The sequence below is a fragment of the Marmota monax genome, unplaced genomic scaffold (assembly GCF_021218885.2).
Source record: "Marmota monax isolate L192 unplaced genomic scaffold, Marmota_monax_Labrador192_F-V1.1 WCK01_AAM20220418_F8-fsc00103, whole genome shotgun sequence".
Taxonomy (NCBI): domain Eukaryota; kingdom Metazoa; phylum Chordata; class Mammalia; order Rodentia; family Sciuridae; genus Marmota; species Marmota monax.
In genome coordinates this window covers 3,526,767-3,551,867 of record NW_026694286.1, presented here as the reverse complement: position 1 = coordinate 3,551,867, position 25,101 = coordinate 3,526,767, and the positions used below count along the sequence as shown (strand labels likewise).

At 39.3% G+C, this 25,101-nt stretch overlaps 1 protein-coding gene across 4 annotated transcripts in view; it reads left to right on the top strand.

Moving 5' to 3' along the window:
- Epb41l3 (erythrocyte membrane protein band 4.1 like 3) overlaps window positions 1–25,101 on the top strand; it is a 227,351-nt gene that overhangs the window by 76,043 nt on the left and 126,207 nt on the right. The window contains exon 1 of one of the 4 annotated variants that reach the window (XM_058586426.1): window positions 6,992–7,144. The exons of 2 other annotated variants lie outside the window; for them this stretch is intronic. The gene's annotated coding sequence lies outside the window, so the exon portion shown is untranslated. Of the gene's footprint in view, window positions 1–6,991; window positions 7,145–7,652; window positions 7,746–25,101 lie in introns of those variants that run through there. One more of the 4 variants, XM_058586429.1, reaches the window with a different exon arrangement.

Genomic DNA, 25,101 nt, shown 5'->3' with positions numbered 1-25,101 from the left:
ATCTCCCTGCCATGATAATTAACTTTAGCTAGTGGTGTTTTTTTTTTTTTAATTTTTATATTATTATTTATTTCTTGGGAAAATACAGTATTAAAAATTCTAAATTAAAACAGAATACTTTTTATTTTAATGCTATATTTTTCTTTTTATTAGAGCTTTATAGTTATACATAGTAGTTAGGTTCATCCCAACAAAATCATACATGCATGGAATTCAATTTCAGTTCATGATCTCCACCTTTTCGTTCCTGACCTCCCTGTTCTCCTTCCTCTCCTCTGCTAGACTTCCTTTCACTCATCCATTTATTTGTATTTGATTGGTTCTTTTTCTTTAAAGGTGAAATTCCCTGTGGTATATTTATATATGCATATAACATGATTTTTAAAAATCTACTGTTTTTAAAAACCCAAGTGATTCTTCTAATGCTCAGTCATGATTAAGAATAGAAAGAATATTTCAGATGATACTGATATTGACAAAAGTGGAAATTTGAAGGCCCTGTGATTCTAAAACATTACCTAATAGGGTATCCATTAAGCCATAATGGCACTCATTAGAATGTAATGTGGCACATGTATTGCTTGTTGGCTTCAATTTGGAAATAGGCATTGTGACACTCGGGAAAAATTTAGAGAGAAGCTTAATGGTTTTCTGTTCTGGATATTTATAATTTGACTCAAAAAACAGTATCATGCCCAGCCACCTAAGTTAACTCAAAAAAGGTCAGACGAGAGACAGTAGGACACAAAATAGATTACAGTTGATAAATCAGAGAAATCTTTCTAAAGAGGTGGTATACACTATCATGAGATTTATGAAGAAAATGCAATGAACTAGTGCCAAATTTTTTCTCAATCCATAATAGAGAAGTTTTGTAGGATATTCAAAAGACACATATCTTCTTAAAGTCAAAATTGGAGTTGCTACCTCAAATAGTATAGAATCAATAATGCCCTGGTTCCCGAGTGACAGACTCTTGCAAAACAATTTCATCTAGAGTTGGACAGCATTTCATGGATGATCTTGCCAAAATGTCTTCTTGATAGAGGAATCTCTTCTAGAACGCAGATGTCATCTGGTATTATCTCTTTGAACATTATAGCTGCAGAGTCTACTGCTCAAACACAGTGTGACCCATATTAGAATGGCAGCCCTCTTTTAATGAGCTGAAATCTCTCTCTCTCTCTCTCTCTCTCTTTTTTGTTTGTGGTATTGGGTATTGAACCCAGGGCCTTGTGCACTCGAGGCAAGCACTCTACCAACTAAGCTATATATCCTCGCCCTGAAATCTCATTCTTTAACACCACTTTAATAAAAGAAGATATTTATGATGCCCCTCATTCCTCATGTTGCTTCAGATATATATAAATGTAAAACCAGACTCGAATTTCTTGTGCTTTTAGGTCTCATCAACCCTAAAAATCAAAATAATCTTACAAATTGATGTGAAAAACACAATACCTATTCAATAACATCACCAACTTGTTGATTTAACTTACTGATTAATGATGTATATATTTTTTGAAACAAAATTCCTTACATTGTGCCTAAGGATGGAAAGATGTAAGCCCTGGTCAATTTATTTAATTTGGTTCACTAGTTAGTACAGAAATGCCTTTTTACCTTAATTATGTTATACCAAGAGGTATTAATTTTGTTAAAGTGTCTATTTCATGGGTTTACAACAGTCAGATTTCATATTTAACCCAAAATGCCAGCAATTAGTCCCCCATTTCCCATTTTAATGAGACATCCCTTGGCATCTTTGTAAAGATGTTTTGTGTGCTTAGGAATTAAGGTCAGAGCTATACTGTTTCTGCAATCTTCAATAAATGGGCATCTAATGCAATTATTGCTGGAACCGGGAACAGAACAATCTTTCATTGTTATTTATTACCATACTTACTGCTAATGAACTGCTGTTGCATCCTGATGCATACAATGACAGGATCCAAGCAATCACTCTTCTGCAAAATGTGAACTGACTGTTGGGGTGTAGACTATCTTCAATTCAGGCACCTGGGTGTAACAGTGAGGCTTTTTTGATACCATTTTTTTTTCTATTCTAGCTTCTATGAACCTCTGTATACCCTTTGTCACCTGTGGGAGTGTTACATCAGCTGGCCACCTAGATCAGTGGCTCTCAAAAGTCAATGGGAATTATAATCATCTGGAGAGCTTGTTCATAATGGCCTGCTTTTTGGACCCCATCCCAGACCTTCTAATTTGCTTAGTCTGGGGCTGAATTCATAAATTTGCATTATTAATGAGCACTCTGATATAAATGGTATGATATGTTTATCACCTTCTAAATTTATTATTGACATATGTAACTTAGTAAACTGCAGGCAACTTAGTTTGAGAAACCCCAGTATTCTTTTCCAATCTATTACCTTTAAATGAGTCATCTTTGCATATTCAGGAAAATCCCTAATAACATCTTGAACCACCATGGCTGGTTCTTAAATGGCTTTGACCTATTAAACAAATTTATTTCAAGAGACATAGACATTGAAGATGATGTTTTCATTGATTTCCAGAGCATTCTGGAAGCTGTGGATTCCAGTGCAATCCCATTTTCAGGTGGTAACCACGCTGGCAAATACACATCACTGTGGCCACTGGAAAGGGGAAAAGTGTTGGAAAAGAGAAATCAAATTAAGAGGCAAGACTGACATTTTTTTTTCCCTCAGAGTAGTCATTGCTGTAGACTTCTTAGTCTAAAAGTTAACCTCATGCGTTTGCCTAAAGAGGGCAATGTAAACCTGAAGATAGCACTAGGAAGTTAATAAGCCAGAATGCCTCTTCCTACTTACTCATTCTTTTTTTCCTCTGTTAATTCTTGTTGATAGCTGTTGGAATGAAATACAATGGCTGATTAGGATTATTTACAACATGGAGGGGCTCGCTGGCATTTATTTTATGTCGTTTTTGGGAGAAGTGATTAAAATGTTAAGTATCTTGGCATAACCCAGCAGCAATCATCTGTTTGGAACTTGAATTTAATATTACAGATTACCAACTCCAATTCTTTTATATCTTACCATGCATATAAAATTTCCCAGTATAAAACATTCTTTTTTTTTTTAAAGAGAGAGAGAGAGAGAATTTTTTAATATTTATTTTTTTTAGTTCTCGCGGACACAACATCTTTGTTTGTATGTGGTGCTGAGGATCGAACCCGGGCCACACGCATGCCAGGCGAGCGTGCTACCGCTTGAGCCACATCCCCAGCCCCAAAACATTCTTAACTTATGTTATTGGGGAGTTGAATTGAATAAAACTACAGATGACCAACCCCCATTATTCATATTTACTATTCTGTTTATATATATATAATCTCCATCCCTAAATGGAAAACATTCTTAATGTACTAGGTTTGGTGGCACATGCCTGTAATCCCAGCAACTCGGGAGGCTGAGGCTAAAATATACTAGAAGTGGAGGATGTAAAAATAATTAATAAGGATATTTTAATATAATGAAACTCACATAATAATTATTAGCCTCGCCTTTATGGCTATTATTATAAAGAGTATAAAAAGAAAGGAGGGAAATACAAATTTCTGATGAATGGGAATGACTTTTCTCAATGGTGTTAGTATGTCCAATCTTGCTCCTGCTAATGTACATGTGTTTGTACAGTGTGTGTTGCATTCATACTGATCAGTGGCTTTTTATTTCATTTTTCATCTGTGGTTTGCATGTATGCAGACCCCTGAAGTAGTGTATACACAACCAGAATGAAGACAGCATCTGGAAGTCTTAATGAGCTATAAACTTAACACTATTCTTAGAACCTAGAAACTCGTAAATGAATTTTTATTTCAGAAGGATAAGCTTGTTGCTTGTGAATCACGCATTCATCCCAGAATTTTTCTTATTTATGGTCTCCAATAATGCTGTGGCTGAAGTCCTGCTCTGATTTCAAGGATTTGAAATGCAACTCTTGTGCCTGACATGATTCTGAGCATAAAATCAGCCTTAACCAGTTACTGCAAGTGTTGTTAACATTTTACTAAGGCAGCAGCTGAGGTTGAATAAATGAGGACAAATGAGTGTACATGCTTAGAAGGGTAACATTTGGAGGGTTTGGTCAAGCTTCACTATTCCTTCAGTCCTCATATTTAGGGGAAATTTTGGATAGTTTCTCAGGTCATGAGGCTGACAACATGGCTGTCAATACAACCTGCAAATTCTGTCCTTCCTTCCCTTGGCTATCATGTTGATGTTATCCTTGCTATTGAGGAGGCAGAGTCCCAATGAGTCAGTATTCTGTTGATGCTTGTGGTTGGATGGAGGTTCACTGGGGATCCTGATTCTCCAGTGTGGGTATAGGTTTACACATCTTACCTGAAAAAAGCTGCACCCATTGGCTGCACTGTGGCTAGAAGTTAGAATGGCTTATTGGCTTCCAGTAGAGCAATTATAGGAAGGCCATAAATAAAATTAGTGTGCTGTAGAGTAAGCCTGAGTATAGTGGAGGAGACAAGAATGGGCATCTTAAGACCTAAACTGGAGTGAAATAATTCTCACAAAGTATTTCAACATTTGCATAACATTCCAGTAGTGTTGTCTGGATATAATTAACTAGGAGTCTAAAGTACTGAGCTCTGGTACCAAATCAGCACTAACTTTGGGACTGTGTGAAAGGTATTCCCGGGGTGGCAGGGAGCCCAAGAACTATTTTGTCTTTAACTGATTGAAAAAGCACAATGAGTTTTGCATTGACAAGAATAAAGACTTATTTGGGGGTCTAAATGGGTTTCTTTGTGATAGAGGGACCTAGGGAAAAATCAGACCTCCAGAAAAGAAACCACATCTAACTAATTGTGTCACCACCATGCTTCTACTTTGTCACTTTCCTTCTCTTTTCAAATGGAAGATCTCATTATTTTTTTATGCTGATGAGAATTTGGGTTTTCATTATTGCTTCTACTCAGCAGACATTATATGTCTTATAGTTTTATGGATCCCTAATTTATTGAAGCACATGGAACTCTGGAACTAGTCCTTTATTTTCTTTCTATCTGAAAAAAACTGAACCCTAAAGAAAAGTGTCAGTGTAGTTCTTTCATTATTGAATGTCCATTCATTGATTTAGCAAAAATAAGTGCTTGGCTTGCAATGTACCCAGTAAGGCACTGTGGGGAGACAGAGATGACTAAGATGGGATCCTGCATGATGTTAACAAGGTAGAAGGAAGACAGCATTGTTTCAGAGATGCAAGCCAGTTGCCGAGGGAGGTATGCCCTGTTCGTGTGTCGTTCGTGTGTTTGGTATTTATTTTTCTCCATAGCTGTGCTAGGAAAACAAACACAAAAGAATAGTGGAGAACCTTGGTCAAGCCCAAAGAGTTTCATAATAATTATTTCCCAGATTTACTATTAAACTATGCAGCAGCTCTCTTTATACTCCAATTCTTGAACTCATGAACTATTATGATAACCAGCTATGTATTTCTCACTTTTGAAATAGAATACCTAGTAGTCTAACTTTTTTACCCCTTAGGAAAAAGTCATTCATATACTATCATTGATTTTTATCACCACAAAGATTAAGATTCATGAGTCATGGAGAGAACAGTTTGCTTGCAATTAAAAAAAAAATTAACAAAAATGCTGCAATAAAATGAATGGAAGTATGAACCCATCTGTGTCTCTAATGATAATGACAACTTTGTATTTATTGTAAACAATATGGTTTGTTCAAGTCCACTTTCAAAGGAGAGCTTCTTCATTCATAGATCTTGTATGTAACACACACACACACCCTGCCACATATGTGCATGTGATATGTATGTCTTTAACATTCATGTAGATTTCTTGAGGCCAATATAGGTGACCCTCCAATGTATCCAATATTTGGAATGTCACCTTATCTATCACTTGAAAGAGTCTAGCTCTTCATTACCTTTGGCACTTGGATCAGTGCCACAATCTCCTCCCAACCTGGTATTTGCCCATCAATTCTAATCTTTGAAGTGCCCTCTGGTTATTTTTTTAAAATGACTTAATTCATACTTTCTCACTCAATATTTCCTGAAGTAACATGTCTTCTACAAAATGTAGTTTGCTAAACTCTATAGCAATACAGTAAGGATAATTTTCCAATCTTGTCCCTCATAGAAGTTGACCATCCTTCCAAGGCAAGGTAATCAAATGCTACCTCCCTTTTCTATTGAAGCTTCCTTATCTTAGAACCCCAGGTCAAGTCTCCCCACTTCCTGAGGCCTGGCTGAAAGATCAACCTACTCATCTCCACCAGAGGCATTTATTCTGCATCACATCTTTGGCACCCATGGGTAAATGCAATATTTTTGTGAATCCCTCTGTCATCCCTTATTGTCTTTGAGCTTGTGAAGGGGTGACTGGGTGGTTTGTAAAGGGCTTAAAAATTCTTACATAAATACGCCTTAGAGCTTCAAGACTGTGAAATGACCATCTTCTTTCACCTACAAGTCAGTGTGTGATTCCCCTTCTTTCCATTTCTGCTGAAAGCTGAGTAGCTGAGTTGGACAGAGTAGCTGAATTGCTAACAGACCAGAAAACCTCTTTTTATCAAGCTTCAATTTAAGTCTTATCTGTTAACATTTCTGGAGCCCACATCCTGTGCAAGGCACATCCAGTTTGAATTTTAAAAGGGGGGGAAAAAACTCTGCAGTCCCTAAGCCAATAAATAACTCACCTGAAGGTCACCGGAATACCCCTCCCTCCTTTCCCACAGGGAGGTCTGGGAGGAGAAGAGAAGGGGATATAGAGGCCCAGCAGTTACCTAAGTGGAAATGCAAAGGCTAAGGCTATTGGCAACTGTCTCCAGGCGTTGTCCCCTGAGCCTGATGCTGCGCCAGGACGGAGAAGGCTGTTCCAATATAACTGTCCTAAAGTACTGCGGTGGCCCCCTCCCCCGCGCCTGAGAGGGAAGCGGGGACGAGGTTGGCTTTCTTTGCACCCTGTCTGGGCGTGGGCCCCGCTGCAGCTCCGCGGAGCCTCGGTGTCTCTTGCAAGGGGGGCGGGGGGAGCCGCGGCGAGCAGCCCTGGGCTGCGGCTTCCTCCCCACGCCGTCTCCTGCGCACCGCCGACTAGGACGCGAGCCCGAGCCTGGTCCCCACGCCGCGGCTTGCCCGGCCTCCCGGCCGACCCCAGGTAACTTTTCTGCCTCACGCAGAGGGAGGATTCCAAGGGGGTCTCTGGTTTCCGAGGTGCGAAGGACGAACCCGAGGTTGGGGGCGAAGCGCGCTGGGCTGTGCGGCTGACGCGTGGCTTCGGAGCCGCGCGGCCGCCTGAATTGCGGGAGCCCAGCGCGCAGCGCGGCCCGCGTTCCCCACTGCCGCCCGCCCCGGGACCCCCGCCGGGCTGGGCCATCAGTGCACTGCGCTCCGCTCCGGGGGACTTGCTCGCTCCACTGGGCGCTCCGAAGCATCGCCGAGGCCGGCGCGCGTAGCCTGAGCCCGGCCTCCGGCCTGGGGGCCTCCCTCGGAGCCCTGGCCAAAAGGGGCGACTCTGTCCCCGCGTCCTTTCTCTTCCAATTTGCGCAAATTCCCGTTTCGGGGCGCCATGTTTTAAGTTACTCCAGGGGTTGGGGGAAAGCGCTAGGGAGGGAGCTTTCCGTGCTGGGAGGTGCGGAGGGCGGGGGGCGACACTGCGGCGCCGCCCTGGGCGTGTGGCCCGCTGCGGGAGGGGCCCTGCGCCCAGCGACTGCGGGCTGATCCTGGGTGCAGTCGCTGGCGGGTGCGGCGTGGGGCCGGTAAGGTGCGCGGGGCACAAAGCATCCTTGCTCCACAGCGGAGCTGACCGCTTTTATATAACTTGCTTCTTCCCCAAACTGGGGCAACGTCCCCGGTCGGCAGCGGGAACACAGCCCGGCGGTGGGGGAAGGGGGGAGGAGAGGGAAGCGTCAGAACGAGGTTTCTTGGGTCTGGGCACCTGCGGGTCTCCTAACCCCTGCCTCCTCCCCGCGGGCAGGCCCAGCCCAGGGCGCGGCAGGGTGCTGCTCACCTGGCGCCTGCTGCCTGCCGCGCTGCGAGCTGCCTTGGGAGGTGTCTGCGAAGGCGGCTCTGCGGCGGTGGGGGTGGGGAGGCCGGGACTTGGGACCGCTGGAGTCGGGGTCTCAGCCAGTTCGGACTAGTGTTTCCTGGTTTTTGCCGCAGGGGCTCCCTTTCTCGGGTTTCCTGCCTTAATCTCGCCCTACTTCTTCCTTACCTCCTTCCCTCTCCCCACTTCTCACCCCCGCGCCAAGTTCATGGCTTCTGCAATGCGGTGGGTGTGGTTACCTAGTAAATTGTAACTGTGGTCCTTTGCGGTGGGGAGCATTCTTTCGCTTTCTCTTCTTAGATGTAGGGATCTGAAGTTTACTAGGGGTTTTTCCTGCCTCTGCAGGCCAGGGTTAAAGTTGGGAAGAGATTGTTGCGGAACAAATAGAATGATAAAGAAAACATGTGGTATTAATTACGTGTGGAGGCTGGGCTGGGAAATCCTGAGAGGGCCAGGCAGTCCTGCTAATGCAGTGCTTCCATTACGTGTTTAAGTTGGTGTTTCAGCTTTTTAACATTAGTCTTGCGGAATTGCTTTTGCAGATATCCTTCCTATCCTTCTTTTGGGCCCATTTTAGGGTCTCTGAGGCATCCAGGTGTGCTGGAGTTTGTCTCAGTAGCATTAACTTTCCAAATAGAGGAGTAGTCAAGCCAAATGCTAAAAACATTCTTTTTGAATTTCGCACTGAGTTTTAAAGGCTCAAGGAAACAAAATGGTAAACTCCGCGTATATCTGGGAGCCCATGAACCCAGCACCAATTACAACAAAGGAACACATCAAAGCCTAGAGAATGTGGGGCCCTGGGAGGTGATTTATATCTGGGCTCAGAGAGGGTATTTATTTTTAAAAAAGTTTGTTAATTTTGGCATCAAACTTTTAAAACCTTATTTGGAGTAACAAAACTATTATGAGAGGAAAACAATTCTAGATTAGAGAAGCGTGACTTTAATGTGTTAATTTGCAAGGCACTAATAAAAGCTGAATGCTAAATACTGTCTCTTTGCATTATGATTTTCTGATGATTTAGGAAAGAAAAATAATTAGATGCATAAGTTATCGCGTAGAGTTTAGCTAAAAAACACTTAAGTCACTTTTGTGAAAAAAAACCCCATGTTTTGTAAATGATTTATCATTGTCAAGAGAAGCCACTTTAATTCATAAACTCTTTTTAAGTGAAGAACTGAAGAGCTGTAGGTCAAAGGTCAGCATCTCAGTGAAATATTTACATTTAATTTTTAAGTCATTCCTTTTGCATGAATGTGATTTAGGTTAAAAGCAGTTTTTGTCACCAATTTGCCTGGGGCTTGGACTTGGGCCAACTTTGATTTGTGTCGGAATATTAGATCAGGAATTTTTTAAAAACTTGATCAGATGCAAACATTTACATATATATATATATATATATATATATATATATATATATTGCCCTTTAAAAACTGATACATCAAATGCATCAAGGAACCACCTAAGTAGAAGAGGGGCAACAATCCAAGTCTTAAGAGAAATGATGTTATCATCATTTTGTGGCTTTTTTTCTTAATTTACCATATATTGGATTAAATGTGGCAGGAACTTTCTGTACAAGTGTGTTCTTCTTTGTTGTAGAATGTGCATTCATCTTTTAAGTTAGTGCTTTTAAAAAGTTTCAGAATTGACAAATGTAGAATTCATGTCCCTCACCAATAATATGGAACTTCAAGTGAAACATAATGTGTTTTCTTTCTTTGAGAATTTGACTAAAATGAGAGAGGTTTCTTAAGTAGTATCCCCTGATCATCTTTATTTCTCATAGACTTTTCCAAGTACCCCATCAATTTTTCCTTTTGGATGTCAGCTTTATTATGGAGCATGGATGCACCATTGAAAACCATGAATCAAATTTATCTTTAGCACCACTTCATTTAGAGAGATCCTTAATGGTGCAATTGCAGCATCTATTTCTTTCAGAAGACTTGCTAGCTGCTAATTTGTTGGGAATTCATCAGACACGCTGGGCTCCTGGAGGATTTTACTGTCATTTGATTTGCCCTGGCTGTATAGAATTATGTGCTCAGAAGCAAGGACTGGAGCAGTGAAGTCATTGCCCTGCTTGGTGTTGTGACATCACTGTGGCTCAGAGGAAACAAGGGTGGGGCAGGCAAAACCAGACTGTCTGAAGCGTCTTCCTGGCTTTAACTTTGCCTGATGAATGAATGAGACTCTTTTCTCACATTGAACTGCGCCATAAGGTATTGTTTGGAGAATTGGACCAAAAGAGTGAATATAAGACTGCATGGGAGAATATGTCTCAAAGATAAAGGAAGAAGAGGTTTTTGGTCAAACAGTAGCAATTATTGAATATTCCTTTTGTGAAGGAAAATACTATAATTTAAAAAATTATCTAAAGAATCAGAATAATGAGTCAGTATTTTAATAATGCATTGAGATCAATCTGTTTCTTACTCTTCTTTGCACCAAAATAGGATTCTTGGTTTAGATTCTTGGGGTTTTCTTTTAAAAGTACGTGGTCAGTTTAAAGGTACAGTTCATTTTCTGGGTAAGCAGTGTTCTTTCTCATTTGTTTTTAAGTGATGTGCTTACAGTTGGTAATGGAAAAAAATCTAAAGCTTGGGGTTTCACAAGTGTAGTGATACCTGCAGTAATTTGAGGTAATTGATTGCCATTTAAATTTTTGTTTTATTTGCTAATTATTTTATAATTTAGCATTTTAATCCTCATTTAGAATTCTAGTGCAGAGATGATCTGAGACATGTTTCTCTCAAATTAGTGTTGCATAAATTATAAAAGGAAGAACTGAGATTCTGAAACTATTAAGTACATCTGATGTTTTGATTTCTGAATTTAACATATGTAAGCATAAAAATATGAAGATCCACAGAGCAGCTGTAGATGTTCATTGTCTTTTCTATATCTCATTGCTAAGATGACTGTCAGTTTTTCATGTGGAGAATATTACATATATATGAGAGCTCAGGGCAGATTTTACTAAATTGTGTAGCTTTTCCAAATCAGAAGGAAAAGAGAAAAAAAAATGGGAAGGATGATGGAAGTAGAGAAGTTGAAATTAGGTACCAGAACTGCAGATCTCTTGGTAGAAATGTCTTGGGTACTACATTTTTAGACCTCCAGATGACTGGTTAAATTGCACACTTTAGGATTGTAAGCTTCTATTAGCACCAAACCTCTAATTCTTTTGTAATTTGCAGTATAGAGAAAAAGCTGACAATTTAATTTTAAGATTGCTGACATTTTGAGGCATTGTTCTTATAGCTCTTCCTTACAGATTCAAAAGGGTTGGGGGAAAGGGGAGAGACAGAAAGGTCTATATTAGACATAGAAAACAAATGCAATATTTAACCTGCCTCCTGTGTTTTTTCTTCCAATTGCACTGAGTGAGTGCCTGATGGGGTGGGAACTTCTTTTGAGCTTTCGTCCCCAAACCAAGCAGACACTGAAACCCCTAAAGTATTGAGTAAATATTTATGGAACTGAATAAAAAATGAGGCCATTTGTGACTTATGGTGCACTTTAGGGGGAAAAAAATGGGATGGCTTAAGAAGTGCTGTGGTGTATGTAAAAATGCGAATTACCATGCTCATGCATGCAGTCATTATTTTTAATAGCAGGATCCTCTTCATAAGAAACTCTGGTCCTCTGTAGCTCCAGTTGTGTAACTTCTAGAGGTTTTTCCATATCAGAGAGGAGAATACTGCAGGTATTAAGATGAAAAACATTTTTAAAAAAGAATGGTTTCTTTGAGGGGAGTACTGCAGGGGGTTCTGCGTCCTCCCCTGCCAGCTCTAATTGGTGTCAGGGAGGACATCAGTGTAGGGGGAATACTCAGAGAGGAGAGGAGGAAGCAGATGGGAGGTCGACAAAAACTGAAATGGATTAGTCCTGGAAGATGGTATTGATCCTAGCGTTGAACTAAAAAAAGGAAAAAACTCTTTTCTGTTGTAGATCTCTTTTGGGGCTTTGGTACTTATGGTTTTACATTGTCAAATAGTTTCCATGTATTTTATTCAGGCCTCAAATCTCATCATTTCTAAAAACAAACTTATTTCTCCCACATTTAACATCTCTGAAGTTGGGATATGTTTTACAATACCATCATGGCGGAGAAGAAGCTGATAGTCCAATTCATTTGATTGTGAATGTGTATCAAAAATTGGACATTGGAGATCAGCTGATTGGAAGAAAGTCCTGAAGTCGGTCATGGAGCACTCTTTTTAGAAACGATGTGGTTCCTGTGCTCTTGAGGACACAGAAGATGGTAACATGCAAAATCATAAAGAGCAGTAACTCTGAGTGGGCATGCAGGTTGGTGGAGTTGGGTTCTGTATGTGTGAAAAATTTTAGAAGCCCCTAGAACATTTCATTTGCTTATATTTTCCTTATGCATGCATTGAATACCTAGATAAGTCTAAAAGTTTTTTTAAGTGGAAAATTCAAATTGCAGTCTTTAAAAATGTGTGAGTCATTGCTTAATTGGCAGAGTGCTGCATCACATGATGTTATCTCTTACAACCAATGATGTCATGCCTTTCATGAAATATGGTTTGTCACTTTTATGAAGTAGGGCAGCTTTCTATCACTGTAACATAGCTGAGATAATCAACTTAAAAAGTAGAAAAGTTTATCTGTGCTCACAGTTTTGGAGGTTTCCATCCATGGTCATTGGCCTGTTGCTTTTGGGCTTGTGGTGAGACAGTGGTGGAGCAAAGCTGCTCACCTCCTGACTACTAGGAGCCTAAAGGGCAGGGAGGGGCAGGGTCCCAAATTTGGCTTCAAAGACAGAACCCCCAGTGACCTGACTTCCTGCAACTAGACCCCACCTCTAAAAGGTTCCATCACCTCCCAGTAGTACCACAGGCTGAGGACCATGCCTTTTAACTCATGGCCCTGTGGGAGACATTTCATATCCATACTGCAGCACTTAGCTGTGCTAGCTTTTAAAAAATGATTTATAATATTGAGTGCTTATTTACAGGGTCAATTGTATGTGTTAGTAATTATGTTTCCTAAGTGCCTCATTTTATAGGAGAGATATGTTGAATGATGTTCATTTGCTATTTTGATCTTTGGTAGATAGTTAGATTTTGATAGAGATTAGTCCTTGAGAAGACATTCTGGATGGGGCATGCGGAACTAGCTGGAGTGTAGCCTCTATGCCGGGGAGTAGTGGGAGATGATCTAAGGAGGGAGGCTGTGGCCTGATTGTGGAAGGTTTTGGGATATTTTTCACTTCACTAGATAGTGGGGAGCCATTGAAAGTGGTTAACTAGGGAAGAAAAATGTGTATCTAATCATAAATGTAGCACAAATTGCAAAGTTAGGAATATAGAGACAGATGGTCTTTTGTTGATGGAGTAATCCAAAAATTTTGAGAAATGAATGTAACAATTTTTCCTCTCAGTGATTGATATTTTGGCAATTCATCCTATATATTTTTTGTGGTTGTGTTTAGCTGGAGATTAAATATTAATTTTTGGACTGTGAGAGGTACAAAATGAGATATAATAGAGGATAACATTTTCCTTTTTATTTGTCCTTCCAGTTAAAATGCCTTTAGTATTTCAGTTGTTAAAAATAATGCACACTCATTTTACAGTATATTCCGACAATATTGAAGAAATAAAAAAAAAGAAGAAATACCATTTGGAAATATATACTGTTAATATTCTTGAAAAATATCTTTCCAAAGCTACGTATCTGAAAGTGAAATCTGTTGTGGGTCTTAACATCAAATTGATCTGGGCTAGGCTCCTGGATTCCTTGTGCAATAAGTATATGATGTGGGTCAAGTCTTTTTACTTCTTAGAGTGAGTGAGTTCATTTATAAAAGTCCATAATGCATGAGGATTAAATATGCAATAACACAAACACCATCCACAACTCCTGGTGTATCATGTCTGGTAAAGTAGCCATAACATTATTTTATATATATATGTGTGTGTGTGTATGTATATATATATATATATATATATATATATATGTATATATATATATATATATATATATATATATATATATATATATAAAATTTTTTTTCACGGATGGATGCATAATGTTTTACATGGTTTGACTTCTGTCTTAAATACTACTGTGCATAATTTTCTTTTTTACATAACTCTATGTTCAGGAAAGCTTTTTCACATATGTGAATCTGTACCCACATCATTATGCTTAATGGCAAATAAACATTTCATTTAGTCCTGAACAGTTCAGGTAAAGGATCATCACCTTCATCTAAGGATCATTTGATCAGATTGTCATCTAGCCCTGCCTCCTCCTGTTCCTCACTGCTGCCCTTTTCATCATCCTCTTCTAGCACATGCATCAGAAGGCTGTGGTAAACAGGACAGTGAGCACAATTAAAATCTCTGAGGATCATTATGTACATCTGTGTCCTGTGGGACCTTTTGCTTTTTGTCATTCTAAACAATCAGACTTTCACCATTTCCAATTTCTTCCTTCCAGTTTTAATGTTGTCTCTTCCTATTAGGTTGGCTTCACCCAACCCAGTCTACCCTGAATTCCCTGTGTGACTCCAGATAGGCCCCAAGGGGCAGTGTACAAAACAGCCTGTACTTGAACTAGACTCTTCAGAGGCAAGATATTCTGAGTGGTGTCAGCTCTCAGCTTCAGGGCACAGATTTCATGCAAAGTCTCCAGGGATGTAGGCCACTGTGTTGTTATTGCAAGTGCTAGGGGCTGACTGGCCTTGGGTTTGCTTGGGTCTCCATCTTGTGTTCCCCACGTTCATTCAGCTAAAGATCAGGTTCTGATCAGGTTCTGATCCTGAAGGTGTGCTGCCTGGTGTGTCTCCCAGACTTCTGTTAACTTCTGTGAAGGAGTCTGTAAGCTCAAGGCCAGGCCTGAGAGTTGTCTGCTGGATGTCAAATATACGTAACATTACTGATATCACAGAGATGTAGAAAGTCTTTGGCAATTTCATCATAGAGAATTATTCTTAATGAATTTTTGGTGCTTTTTGTGAGTCATTTTCCTGCCTCTATAACAATGTGCCTAAGATAATCGGCTTGTAAGAAGGAAGGATTTATTTGGACTCATGGTTTTAGAGCTTTCACTCTGTGACTGCGTGGCCCAGGTACTTTGGGCCTGGAGCAAGGCAGCACATTGTGCCAGTTGTGGGTGGTGGAGGAAAACCTCATGGCAGCTAGAAGGGAAAGCATAGAGAGGAAGGACTCCGCCTCCCAATAGCCCTAGTGACCTAGGCCCCACCTCCTGAAGGTTCTTCCTCCCCATAGCACTACAGGTTGGAGACCAAGCCTTGAGCATGTGGAGCTTTTGGGGACATTGAAGACTCAAACCATACAACTTTATACAACTATCTTGGAGTAAGTATAGGCCTGGGGAAATAGGGTTGACTTATTTCTCTAGCTCAAGACCTTTGGAATTCTTGAAATGTTGATAGCAGTAATTCATGGGGAGCAGCCATGTCGTAGAATAAAAAGAATATGTTAAGTTACACAAGACACAGATTGAAACACCTGCTAATCTTGAACTAGTTTGTTCTGGGTGGCTCACTCACTTTCTCTGGGCAAGGGTCCCCAGCTGTGATATGGTAGTGGTGCTGCATGAAATGAGATCTATATTATAAACATCTAGGTCAGCGAGTAATGAGAGTAGGCACATAGTTCATGTTTTTCCATTTCAGCTAGTATATATTGTTTGCTTTCTTTTGCTTGTTACTAGGGACTACTGTTAGAAAATTTGAGAATCCAAAGGTGACCCTTAAAGAGAGTCTAGAATATTTGTGGCTTTCCACCACAAACCCCATAATCCAAAACATGATTCTTAATGGTAATGTAGCTTTTGGTTAAGTATGAAACTCCAAACAACAATTTTAGAGGTTTGCAAAGAATGAGACACAAGGGTCTTCAAGTTTTCATGGGCAACAGAATAACCTGGGAAGTTTGTTAAGGAGGAATTTGTTATGGAGTATGTTAAGGGGATCCATCCACAGATTCCCACTTAATAGGTCTGGAGCTGCATCCAGGCAACCTCTATCCAACAGGTAGCTCAGTGGCATCTGATGCAAGCGGGCCCTGGACCACATTTTGAACTAAAAGACTAAAGACACTTGTCTTAACGATTCTTCAGTTTATTGGCTATTTTCAGCTAAGCATTTAATCTGGAAAGGTAATGCACCATAAATAAATAAAACTAATATTTAAGAAAATGCTTAGCATAGAGCAAAAAGCTCCGGCCCTGGGCTCAGAATGCCTGGGTTTCCATTTTGGCTGGTCCAGCACTGGCAATTTTTGTTGCCCTAGGAAATTATGTCAAATTTAAAAGGTTAAGGAAACAGGGTAAAGGGCTAGTTTTCTTATCTATTAAAATGGGATGAGAGTAATTATAGAGCTGAATGGGTCAGGAGGATTAACATAATCAAAGTGAAAATACATGGCTCTTCATATGTCTAGCCTTTGGGGTTAATTTTCGGTCATTGTGATTGATAAAGGAGTTAAATGAAAGTGAAGAACGATGTCTCCCTGAGTAAATAATTCTCTTGATCAAAATCATACTGAACTATTTGGGTCCCACTGATATTTTCAAAAGTATTATGAAGTTCTTATATATGTGAAACTTAAACTTTGTTTTCTCTATAGGTATTACTGTGTTAGTGATATTAACAAGTGGTGAGTGATCAGATTGTAATGAAGTGTATGTTAATTAGCATTTTATGTACTGTATTCATATTAAGAAGGACACAAATACTCACATAAGCCATATATAGGGACAGCAAAATAAAAGTCACTGTATGGTACATATAGATTGCATTGGTTTCTTAGAACCCAAAAGTGAATTCAAGAGGCTGTAGTTGCCAGTCAGCCTTTAGGAACTTAAAATATTTTTTTCAGCATTTCTTCTGCTTGGTACAGGGCCAGCAAGCCAGTGAGTTATCATCCATCTTCAGACCATAATGATGACTCCCCCTATTGAACTGTCTCCAGGTATCATCAAACATGCAAAATTGAAACTAAGTGTGCTAAGAGTATTTAGCACTAAGACCAAGACATGTGTGAAGATCTTTTATAAAAGATAAAACATACACACACACACACACACACACACAAACACACACATATGTAAGTTAAACTGGATGATTTTGTTTCCACTCAATTTCTAGTTAAGTAGTCTGCCTGCAATATCTACTGGTTGTTTATGTTTACCTTCAGACCTGTTATTTTTACATGTTCTTGTTAAAGAGTTGGATTTCAACTTGATGATTTCCTTGCCTGAGGCTTCTCCTGGCTGGCATTTTAAAATATCTTATTTGATCATATTAGTGTATGCAAGAGCCTGTGTTGCTGGTGGCTCCTCATCTCAGTGGATGCTTTACTGTACCCACAAATTGAATGCAGGCCAGCCTCAGAATCATCTCCAAATGACTCTTGTTCAAGTGTCTCTCAACCTAAAGAAAACAAATCAACCCATCTTTTGAATCAGCTTCCCCTTCAAGGTCATTGCCAATACTGCTTCTCAGCTCTTGGCCTTGAGCCAAACTTTTTGAAATTATAATTTGTCCAGGCAGGATACTCTTTGACCACAGTGACAGAATTAAAAGATTCCCCAAAGTGTACTTAAATACATATTCACACTGAAAAGACTGATGACACATACCAGGACACTTTGAGCCTTTTTAAAGTTGTGTTTCTTTCTTTGTTCCTTTATCTGCTAATTTGTTGTTCCACAAATACTTAGGGAATGCTATTGCAAACCTGGTTCCTTGCTCAGTCCTGGGATTGCAACAATAAACGGGACAAATCAAGCTCTATTCTTCTACGACCTGTATTTTAAACTGGGGGTGGGGGGGAGGGGCAAGCAAATACGATTTCAAATAGCCAGGAGTGATCAGAGTAGGATTGGATCCCAGTGGCTTTGGGTGTACAAGGCTTCTTTGGATACTGTTATTTGCGGGATGTTTAACATTTCATCGAATCCTGTATTCCTCTTTGCCCCTCTTCTCTGCAAGTGTGATGTCAGTTCTAGATTCTAAGAGGTATCTGGCAGGGACCGTGTTTGCGCCTGGTATAGTACCTTTTACAGAGCGATCTCCTGTTAACTGCTGAATAAATAGCTCTGACTCACTACTTTTCTTTCTTGGCTTGGCTCTCTTAGCTTGGCTTTCCTTGTGATAGTATTTTGACTTAAAAATGTATACTCTCTATCATGTAAGTTTAATTGCTTCTGTGGTTCCATTCAGACGTGGACTTCCGAAGAAGCTTCAGGAGACATTCCTGGCAGAATGGTTTTCCATGGTTTGCCCCTAAATTTGAATCCATACTTTTATAATCTTTTTCCTTAAGAAGGTACTCCACATTTGTAGAATCTTCATTGCTTATGAAACCTTCATCTGTCCCTGATCCTAAAACACATTAACCTGCCCGTTTGTGAATTTTGACTGCATTCTAGTAAAATCAGGATCCAGAATTTGACATTATACCAACTCACATTCCTTTGAAGTATCTGGTGGGCACATGACGCATTCATAGGCTTGAATTTATTTGTGGCCTGGCTAATGAACACACATTCATCTGTAAATGTGCAGAGCAGCCGCTTTCTTCTTCCTGCAGAATTCTTGTGGAGATCCAGTGGCATTCAGGAAAGCCCCTTTTGAACTGTAAAGGTGTGAGATAATAATTGTCCAGTTGTTGGGGAGCACGGAAAGCCCTCAGAGGCACAAATGTCTGCTTGCTTTCCTGCTCTGCTCCTGCAGTTTATATTTTTGTTCCTCCTCCTAACCATGGGGTATATCCTGAAGGGCCAGCCTTGTGCAGTCACTGAGCTGGATGGGACAGCAGTGCCCATCCTCATGGGTTTCCTGCCATCCTGGCTTGGAGATAAGAACTTACCTCCTGAGCTGTTGCAGTTCACTGGGACAAGGGCTGTAATAAGGAAATCAGGGCAGTTCAGCTCAATGATGGAGAATCAGAATCACCCAAATAGGAAGGTAATTAAAACTGGAAGATGAGGCCACCAAAGAGGATAAGAGTGAAAAGAGTCTGCAAGGAGGAAAGAAATCATGGTGGGAAATGTGATCACGGACCAAGCAGTGCCTAGGTCCTCCAGCATCCAGTTGATCTTGACCTCTGGGCTCTTCCCTTTGAGCTTGGCTGTGCTCTTGGAGGCCATGAGGAGCTTAGAGCAGCAGCACTGGTTTTCCCAGTAAGTGCACTGATTCTTCCACTTCTTGGCTTTTCTTTGCTCTTCCACCCCCCTTTTCTAAGGGCAGCCACCTGGAGTGGGTTTCCTAGAGAGAAGAAGTCAGGACGCGGAGCTCTAGCGCACCAGCAGGGATACTTGGAAGCTGGCAGAGAAACCAACCGCTGCTCTTTCTACCCTGCTGGAGGGGAGGCAAGAAATAGAAAAGAAATTTGTCTTTTCAGAAACAGAATGTCAGTTTTTTCCACCATGTTCTATTTTTGTAGAGGATTTGGTTGAGAAGCAGAGGTGACATCAACAGAAAGTGCTGACCTCCTAGGTAGGTGCGGGGTTGTATTTAAAATGGTGACAGGCGGCTGGGCTGAAAGCACCAAATATAAATCTGCGATGTTTTCTTTCAAGCGGTGCTTTTCTGTAGATCACAGGGTCTCTAATGTGCAGTTGCAGAGTTACCAGAGAAGTCATGGCAGCTCTTTAATTCCCTTAATATACTCTTATTCTCCTCTTGAAAATGGAATTGATTCTATCAGTGGCAGCATATTCTTGATCCTGGCTGAACAGAAATATTGGTATTGACTTGCCCATGACTCAGAGATCAGCCTCGGTTGGACCCAAGGGTGAATAGCTAAGCAGCCAGGGAATGCTGAGATAAGATGGAGGGTTCTTATTAAAAAATAGTGTGAAAAGGTTCTGATAGCATGAGAAGGTTGAAGGAGAGTCTAATAACCACCTCCCTATTTCAGCATCCACCTCAAGGAAACATTCCCCCCCACCCTGGCATTTCCCTCCAAACCTGTGCCTGAGCTTCTACTCTTCTGAAATTGTTCAATGTAACCATAGATATCCTTCCACATCACTATTGGTAGCATCATTAAATTATTTGTGATATTGTTTTTAATGCTTCCGAATCTTTAATAACACTGTGTATCCTTCTGTAACTTGCTCTGTTGTTTATCAGTGTGTCTGAGAGTCAAGTAGATTCCTCTGTGTTGATTTTGTATAGTATTCATTCATGGTATATTTCTTAGTGATGAAGGCTGGGCCATTTTAGCACAGTTGAAGGTAAACAGGCTTTTTTTTTTTTCTTACCAATGAATATTCCATTGTCTTAATCAAGGTCGTGGCTTCCTCACTGACCCTTAACCTGGATCATGCAGAGGACTTGGACTTGTGGCCTTCAGCCTGGAACATTCTCCCCCAGCTTATTTACACAGCTGCTCACTCCCTTAGCTCCCATAATCCTTTGCTTGTTAGTGAAGCCCACACCTACTCCCTTCTCACTTTCTCCCACTCCTCTCCAGCACAGCCTAGGCCCCTTCCTTGAATACTTCTCACCTATGACAATATATTTTACTCATTCATCGTGTCTCTTTTAACCAGATTATCAGATACACAGATACAGGATTTATACCTATGTGTTCACTGCTGTAGATGTCCCGCTCTTAGAACAGTGCTTGGCACTTAATAGTTGCTTACTAAATATTCATTTATTTGTATTTACTAATAAATGAGGTGCTGTTGTTTTGCATGGGTTCTACCACCGAGCTACATCCCCAACCTTCAGTAATATTTAAATGCGGGAGAAGTTTAAAAATATATTGTGAAACAATCCCATAAACTTATGAAGGAAAATTCTAGATCAATCTTTAATATTTTACACGGCAGATAATGATTTTGTTAAAAATGATTTGACTTAACATCGTATAACCTTAAAACATGAGACACCCTAATGAGAGGAGCTTGGCTGTCCACCTGCAGGACCCTCTGAGACGTGAGCTAATTGGTGTAGGTCAGACCAAGTGCTTACTCCACTGAGCAAGGAGTGTGACCATGCTTCCCTGGATGACAGTTGTGTTCCAGTGGTTTTCAATTAACTTAGATGTGGGATTTTTCATGCTTGTTAGAGTAATTTTCCCCTCCCTAAGAATTAGCACTTTCATTTTGTTAATACTTTATCTGATATACCATCTGGCTTCCCCCTTTTGATCTCTTCCAATTTTAGCACAGTCATCGAAGGTAAACAGACTTTTTTTTTTTCTTAACCAATGAATATTCCATTGTCTTATCATATGGAAACTAATTTGTACACTTCTAGTTTTCACTCTCTGTATTCAGCACTGGGAAAATCAAAGTGCAGTTGGTGTTAATTCTGAGTTCTTCAGTTAAGCACCAAGTAGATAAGGGAGAGTTTGATTAGGTGTGCATTCTAATCAAAGAAAAAAGAATGGTAATTTTTTGTCTGGACTCCTATAGATTATTCTGAAGTATAAAGATTGACAATTACATTTTCCTGTCTGTAAACTGATTTGTAACTTAGTTTTGAAGAATTTTGTATCCTCAAGGAAGTTCTTGTTATTGTCTTATTTTTATTTCTTTCTAGACAATTAAAGTTTTCTCTAAATCTAAGTTGCACATGTAGATTTTGGGAGAGCAGAAATCAGAAATTTCTCTTCTAGATCCAGTTTCTTGGTGCATGTTGGTGAAATTGAATGTTCTCTATTTATTGTTAAATTTGTATTTAATTGCGTTTCTGCTTGATGCCAGTATTGTTCTTGAGTGAAGTTCTAGGATTGGCAGGATGATTTGATTATGTCTGGTTGATAAAGAGAAGTCAATTGAGTGGTAAATATGTCCACTTAGATATTCTGTATAAACTGAAGGTGTGGGAGGCATGGATTCTCCTTAATCATTCCTTGTAAACTGATTCTGTGATGATCTCCATGAACAGTCTGACTTAAAAACACAAGTGCCCCATCTCTGGCCCTATCTATATTTGGCCTCCCTGATTTTTAGATGTCTGATGATGACTATCACTCAACTTGTTCTTCAGCAAGGCCTGCCAGGATTCTGTCTCAGGCCTGGACCATCAAGTATGATGTTTTGAAGCTCTTTTTTAAAGCGTCTCCAATGCCATAGGTAATTGTTTTTATGGCCTTCTATAAAATGGAATTGCTTGATAGAGCTGTCTTGTTTCCTAGGGGCCTTTTATCTGATATTGAAAAGAGGGTGAGGCTGAAAATGTTTCAATAGAAATGCCAGCATCAGCATCATCCTCATAAATGTTAAATATGCATCCATGATTCCTTCTATAAAAGACACCTTCTTAGATGGAGGTGCGGTCTTACAGTACCTGCAGTAATGTTAATGCAGAAAAGGGAAGTTTTTTGGTTGTAGAAAAGATATCAACTTAGATATTCTCTTAATAACTTAGGATTCAGGAGGCCTGAACCCCCAAAAATCATTCTCAGATTTCTAAATTCTGAGAAGATATATGTAAAGTGTTATTTTGTGTTTTGTATTGTTGCATATAATATACATAATAATCATACATGTATGTTATAATTATATGTATATGATAATGTGTTCGTCAGATTTCTGTTTCTAAATTATATAATGTTCACATTGAATCCCAATTCAGCCACTTTTTACTAACAGTGTCAGCTGTAGGCAAGTTCTTCAGTGCCCCTTAATTTTAGTGTCGTCTTCTCTAAGGTGTGGATAGAAAAATTAACCTTGTTTTGTTTATGGGAAGTTTATGTGCATGTCCAAAATGGAAATTGAGGTAAGGTTGACCACAGTGTGTTCTGAGTTAGTATTACTAATGCTTACAGAATTAGTTTTAAAATGCCAGGCCGTGGAGCCTTGCTGGGCCATGTGAACATTTTCCCGGAACTGTGGTCTTTCTCTTGGATAATTTCTCATTGCTTTGGTTTTCTGATCCCACATTGACCTGCTCAGAGGATGTGAGATTGTATTTTAGCAAAGTGGAATTCCTCAGGTTGCAGAGCTACCTTGTTTCCTGCAGATAACCAATAGAGATAGCCAAAAAATTGTTTTTCTCTTATGGTAGGAAAGCAGATGTTAACAGTATAGGGTAGTAATTAAGAGCCCAGCCAATTGCTAACTTTATGACCCAAGGAAAGTTTAATAACATTTCTGTGCATCAGTTTCTTCAGTTGGTAATAATAATAGTACCTATTTCATAAATTGTGAGAGTTGAAAGTTAAATGAATTCATATTTGTAGGGATAAACATACACATACAGATATTCACATAGATCATTTATATAGAATATGCATTTAAACGTTTGTGAGTTATTATAAAGCTATATCTGTATGCACCCACACATGTACTTTTAAGTTTAAAAGAAAAAAATTTAAACCAAAAATAGTAGGAAGGACATGATATTGTATGACTTTTCTCAAAAAGGTTAATTAACAAACATAAAAACAGTTACTAAAATTTTTAAAAATTAGATGAATTTGAATAAAAAATAATTGCATTGTATTTTGTAAAAAAGATTATAAGTTATTTGTTTATGTCAGATTATTAGTATTAGCCTATTTCTGATTTGTGGTGTTGGTTTATAGTTTCATTTGCAAAAGCCCCATTTTGTTTGAGGAAGAAAAAACAAGATTTACAATAAGGTGACTAGTGACTAAGAATCAAAGGAAGACTTGGTGAGACAAAAAAAACCTTGAAGAAATTCACACTTACAAAGCATCTATTCAGAAACCAGTATGGATAATATTTGCCTCAGTGCCCATGTCTCACATCACTGATGTTCAATAATGCCACTTTCCCAGTCTGTGAAAGGCAAGTATGGAAACCACTGTTTCAGGGCATTTGTGGCCCTTGTAGGAGGAGTATAGCAGATGTTTGTCCTTAAGGAAGATTATCACGGGAATTACTCATTTTGTATATCCCTGTTTGCTAAAGCTATGATGGTTCTGATATTTTCATATCTTGTTATTCTCTTTCAATAACAAAATATAGTTTGATTTATGGTAATTATAGTAAAACTGAAAAATTATATATTATTTTGAATCTGTTGCTTTACTTTGCTTTTTTTATTGTTTAAGATCTCCCCTCCCCCCAATTAGGATGGCTTTTAAGAAGAATTATATTTCTTTTTTGGCTCAAAAAATGTAGACATTGATCAAAATCTAGAAATACATATGTATGTGCTCTGAAGGCTCTCAACTCCCATGATATTTTAGAGCATGGACTGTTGGTTTTACCTGTGTGCTTCAGAATCTGAGTAGAATAGGAAAGGTTGAAATGTACAGGCTCCAAAAGATAGTGTATTAAGCATAACTTGAATGACCAATACCTTCTTTCATCTAGAGCATGAATTATATCTACATACATACATTGATTATATTATTATAATGCAACTAAAAATCTGTTTGGCATTGAGCAGAGTAAATATTTCTGTTCTACCAAGATAATCCTTTTACTTGGAACCAACTTTGCCAGGGGCATCTTTGTTAATATTATATATTATGATTAAGGTTTTTATGGCTGAGGTTGAGACTAGTGGTCAGAGTGGTCAGTATTTCAATATTTTATGACTATGTTAATTTCAGTGATCTTTGGAGTACCTATTGAGTTAGTCATTTTACACGCATTCCCTTCTGCATCAAATATTTCTTAAATACCTATTATGTACTGTGAACTTTTCTACATAGCAGCAAGGTAAAACCAAAAAAATTCCTTCCCAGGTAGAGCTTATGTTCTAGTGGGATCTGCCATTATTTGTAAGCCCACAGCATGTCAGATAGGTATTTACTTCTTGGTTTATAGAGAGGAAACTAAAGCTTAAGGAGTTACATGATTTGTTACAACATGTGGAGGAGTAAATGCAGATTTAGAACTTCAACTTGGGACTGTCTCATCCCAAAGCCATTTTGCCATTACATGCTGTGTGCTTCTTTAAACTTTAAATAGTTCCTTTCCTGATATTCTTATTCCTTACCAGACTATACTCTTCATATGTTACTTCTGTGTGAAATGACTGAAAATTAGAAACATGTATGGCTGTGATAAATTCCTTGTATGTGGTGCTAAACTAGATAGAATTTGGGATTAACTGG